We start from the raw sequence: 5,684 nt of genomic DNA on the forward strand, positions 1-5,684 counted from the left end.
TGGCTAGAAGCACAAAAAGTTGCTAAATTACGTTGTGATGTCATTGCGTGATAACGTAAAACTGCGTCATTACGTAGAATACACAACGTTATTCAAATTGACTGGCCATCTCGGAAAAAAATATGATTTGACATTTGTTCAGGTACAGACTCCCACTGTACTTCTGGCTGTACAATTTTGATTGAGACATGTTGACTGATGTTGTAAGTTCTGTTCAAGATCAAACATTCGTGAGCAACTATATTCATTGGGTTTGGCTCGTCCAACCCATACTACTGCTGCTGCAGTCAGACAACAATGATTTACTGAAATTGCTGCTGGCCTGCTGCCTCGTTTTTGTGTCATTTAGAGGGAAAATGCATGCATTTTAGCGTTTGAGTCACTTTTCAAACTTTGCTAAAAGTTTCAAATACATGTTTTAAAATAGCTACATTTGTTGCTAGGTGCTGTTTGAAAAACAAGTTGGCAGGGTAGTCTGAAAAGTTGCTAAATCTAGCAACAAAATTGCTAAATTGGCATCACTGTCCAGAACTCAGATTGGAAGGTGTGGGCATACTTGAGAAATCTTGTAATAAATATATAAGACAAATTCTTAATTCACAAAACCAACTTACACCGAGAGGAAAGTTTTTCTGGAACATGCTTATTCCTGACATTGTCTGGAAAAATGCATGGTTAAAGGCCTTACAAATATTGTATACCAAACAAAGTTAAGGAAGTGGACTTGAAAATTTTACATAAGATATATCCATGTAATTCTATGATATCCACATGTGTGGCAATTGATGATATCTGTGTTTTCTGTGAAAAAGGTGAGAATCTGTCTCACTTGTTCTTTGAATGTAAATTTGTGTCAGAATTTTGGGAAAACCTTGCAAAATACTTATTTACCATTATGAACACTGCCTATGTTTTTGACATGAAAGATATATGTTACTATTGCAATGATAACAAGACCACTGTTGTTGTTTTATTCTTGTTGCCAAATACTTCATACACAAACAAAAATTCCAAAATTCTTTACCAAAATTACACATTTTTAAATGAATTTAACTATTTTATTAAAACATTAACCCTAGTGAACAATAACAATAATAACATTTTCCTCAATCATTACAATAAGATTTTTTTAGAGTGGCTACAATTGTACTAGAACTGTTTAAAAAATATTATATATTGTTTGTTTCAGGATTTTCTCGTTAATACCTGCGTTCTGTTTTGTATCATGTAAGAATGTAAATTGTTGATCTGTATTTTGAATTAAAAAAATAAAAAGGCCAGAGTCCGAGTTGGAATTCCGTGGGAGGTGCCAAGATGGCGACTTGAACAGACGCTTTTTTTTTTACCGAGCGCCGTACCAAACTTCAGAAAGATTGTGAAAAAAAAACAAGTTTACAGTCATTACTCTTTTTATTTGTTCAAGATATAAGACCTTTCCTGTGACTGGAATAATAATTGGATCATTTATTTCAGCAAGTCCAGTCGTGACAAAAAAAGAAAGGAAGAAGTTAGCCGTTCTATTGCTAATCAACAAGAGAGAAACGTGCTTATAGACAACTGCTATAACTACGCTTGGCCTATGGATAATATCATGCTTTCGAATGCTGTTAAAGATGACGAATTCCCCTTTTTCACCGGTTACTCCGTGCAAACCTCCACCCTCCAAAAAACCCAACATGAACTCTGACATCGTGGCTACCCTCTCCTTACTCATCAACTCCAGGTGTGACGCCACTGAGAAAATGGTAGGCGCGAACACCATGGTTATCGAAGGCTTGAAAAATACTGGACAGCGCTAGCTCTGCCACCAGAGACTCTGGGTTCGCGCCCAGCTTCTGTCGCAGCCGGCCGCGACTGGGAGGTCCGTGGGGCGACGCAAAATTGGCCTAGCGTCGTCCGGGTTAGGGAGGGTTTGGCCGGTAGGGATATCCTTGTCTCATGGCGCACCAGCGACTCCTGTGGTGGGCCGGGCGCAGTGCACGCTAACCAAGGTTGCCAGGTGCACGGTGTTTCCTCCGACACATTGGTGCGGCTGGCTTCCGGGTTGGATGCGCGCTGTGTTAAGAAGCAGTGCGGCTTGGTTGGGTTGTGTTTCGGAGGACGCATGACTTTCGACCTTCGTCTCTCCCGAGCCCGTACAGGAGTTGTAGCGATGAGACAAGATTGTAACTACTAATAATTGGATACTACGAAATTGGGGAGAAAAAGCGGGGGTAAAATTTTTAAAAAGATAAAGACTGGAGTTTGCATGTGGTGAAATCAAGGATGTGAAAACGAGAGTGGCAAAAGTTGGAAAAAAGGGTGGAAAGGGTGGAAAAGAATAACAATGTCTACCATAGACGTCTCACTGATCTGGAACAATACACAAGGAAATGGAACCTGAGACTCTACGGCTTGCCAGAGGTGGAGAATGAAGATGTGTGAGGAGTGGCTATCTGCATCTGCCAAGAAGTTATGCCTGCAGAGAAGAACAAAGTTGGTGATACCATCGACGTTGTGCATCGCCTCGGCAAGAAGCAACAGCAACAGCAAAACGATTCAAGACCCAGGGGTATCATCATCCTATTCACTACCAGATTCTACAGGGATGCTGTCTGGAAAGCTGCTAGGAAGAACGTCTTCCTTCAGAGCCATGATATGCGTTTCGCCGAGCATCTCAGCCCGGAGGACATAGAAAGAAGGAACAAGTTGTGGCCAACGATCAAGAGAGCACGAAATGAGGGGAAGGCTGCTTACTTCGTCGTCGGAGGACGAGGTTTCATCAACGGTTCAGAAATCCATATTCCTCCCTAAAATCTCACCAGAAGGAACAGACTGATGGTTTCAGCCATGGTATTCTCATTTTCCTTATGTGGTTTACCTAACAAGCATCAGGTGACTATTTTACAGGAATACTCAGGTATTTCAATTTATTAGTTTGTTCTTGCATGACCGGAAGACCTATTTTGTTTACAAACTTCCGAAGAAGATTGAAAGCTGTATTTATTTATTATGTATACAGTAACTAAGATACTGTTTTAAAGGGCATACAGGTCTGCTCTGACTTTACACGGTTATTGTTCTATTTAGTTATTAATACTTATTTCCAAGTGAAAAAGGTCTTAGGAACGTTTATATGTAAAACATTTTTTATTCTATTATTTTATGATCAGTTTTTATATGTACTTAAAATAGTAAGTACCCTTTTATTTAAAACATTTTTTTTACATTTTTTTCTCAGAATAGTTCCTGATTGCACTACAGAGGGTTTTTAGTCTCTCTTACTACAAGAACCCTTGTAGTAAGCCGGATAACGTCTAGCTCAAAGGTTATGGAATAAGCTATTTTCACTTTAAATTGACTTAAATGGTGCAGATTTCGGTTCCTTATCGTTTACGTTAACTGCTCCTACGTCTTTGACTCATCCTACTACAGTTTATACTTTTATATAATCTTTGTTGTTTTGTCTTTGTGTATAGTTTCTCTTAATGCTAGGGGGTTACGAAACAATGTGAAGTGGCAAGGCCTTATTTTTATTTGCTAAACAATTTCGAACAGATTTTTGCTTTTTTTCAAGAGTCTCACTCAATTTCGGCTGATGCCAACTTCTTGAGGTCACAGTGGGGCAACGATATTTGGCTTTCCCATGGATCTGAACGCTCTGCTGGTGTCACTACAATGAAAAATGCCTTTGGTGGTAATATTCTACACTCAGAATGTGACCCCTTTGGTCACTATATTTTTCTTGTGATCAGTTACAATGACATTACGCTCATTACTGTAAACTTCTACGGGTACAACACCAAACATGAGAATGATCAGTTACAATGACATTACACTCATTACTGTAAACTTCTACGGGTACAACACCAAACATGAGAATGATGAGTTACAATGACATTACGCTCATTACTGTAAACTTCTACGGGTACAACACCAAACATGAGAATGATGAGTTAGATAATTCAACTGATAGATGGCCCCCAGGTAGGCCAACCAATCAGCATTTGGGTTTAATACTTTTTAGAGAAAAGTTTGATCTTACTGATATATGGAGAGAGAGGTTTCTGGCCGACAGATCATTCACTTGGAGTAACAAAACAGGTTCCAGACAATCCAGAATAGATTTTTGGCTTATATCCAAATGTATTGATGGTGAGTGTGTTACTACAAATATTTGTACTACTCCCCTCACAGACCATAGGGCCATTTACATTGATATCAAAATATTTACAGATACTAACCTTGGTAGAGCATCCTACTGGAAGCTAAATAGCTCATTATTCAATAATGATATAGTTAAGTTTGAGGTTAAAGATCTGCTCTCACACTTTTGGGAAAGGGCTTGTGAAGAAAAATCTTATTGCAAGAACTGGGAGCTCTTTAAATTTGAGGTGTCCAAATACCTTAGAAAATATGCTAGTAATCTTGCTAAGACCAGAAGAGCTGAGGAAGAAAAGGTAATCATTAAGATAACTTCCCTTTCTCAGAGGTCCCCAGCCGACCTCTCGGGGAAGGAGAAGATGGAACTAATTGAGTTACAAAATAAACTGGATAATATATATAAATTAAAAACAGAAGGAGCCTTTATTAGATCTAGGAAAAAATGGATTGAGGAGGGAGAACAGAATTCATCCTATTTCTTTAGACTTGAGAAATTTCACTCTAAAAATAACACTATCCATAAGTTAAACATTGACGGTGTTATTACAGATGACCAAAAATGAATCACTAAATACTGTAGCAATTTTTACAGAAAATTGTATAGCTCTACGTACTGTCATGAATCCACAGATATGTTTTTTCACTGAACTCACTGAATAATGTTCACTCTATCAGTGATATAGCATCTAAACAGTGTGATGAACCCATCAAAGTTGAATAGATTTTAGAGTCTATCAAATATCTAAAGAACAATAAATCACCAGGTGTTGATGGAATTACATCAGAATTTTACAAATGATTTTCTGAACAAGTAGCTCCCTTCCTATTTTAAGTATTTTTTTAGAGTATTAAAAACAATGTTCTCCCTCCTACAATGAGTCAGGTGTTAATAACACTGATACCTGTAAGCCTAAAAAAGATATTAGCCTTACTACTTGCAAAAATAATTAAAGAAGTCCTGGATTAAATCATTGATGAAACACAGTCTGGCTTCAGGAGGAACAGACATATTTCTAACAATGTCAGACTAGTATTAGACGTACTTGACTACTCAGACCTAATAACTGAGGATAGCTTCATATTATTTTTAGATTTTTATAAAGCATTTGACACAGTAGAGCATCAGTTCCTCTTCCACTCCCTTGAGAGACTTGGCTTTGGGAATTTTGTCTGTAAGTCTATTAAGACTCTCTCTGCAAATGGTATATCAAATTGAAATATGGCAGCTCACCTAGATTTGAGTAAAAGAGAGGAATTAGGCATGGTTGTCCTATCTCTCCTTACCTGTTTTTATTAATCACCCAACTTCTTGCAAATTCTTTAAATAATAGTCCTGTACAAGGTATTTCCATAGCTGGTAAAGAAATTATTATAAGCCAGCTGGCTGACGATACTACACTTTTTCTGAAAGACGCTAACCAAATTCCCATATCGATCAATGTGATACAATCCTTTTCCAAAGTGTCTGGTCTATATCTTAACATTAATAAATGTGAACTCATAGCTGTCAAATATTATGTGACACCTTCATATTATGGTAT

The sequence above is a fragment of the Oncorhynchus mykiss genome, chromosome 15 (assembly GCF_013265735.2).
Source record: "Oncorhynchus mykiss isolate Arlee chromosome 15, USDA_OmykA_1.1, whole genome shotgun sequence".
Classification (NCBI taxonomy): Eukaryota; Metazoa; Chordata; class Actinopteri; order Salmoniformes; family Salmonidae; genus Oncorhynchus; species Oncorhynchus mykiss.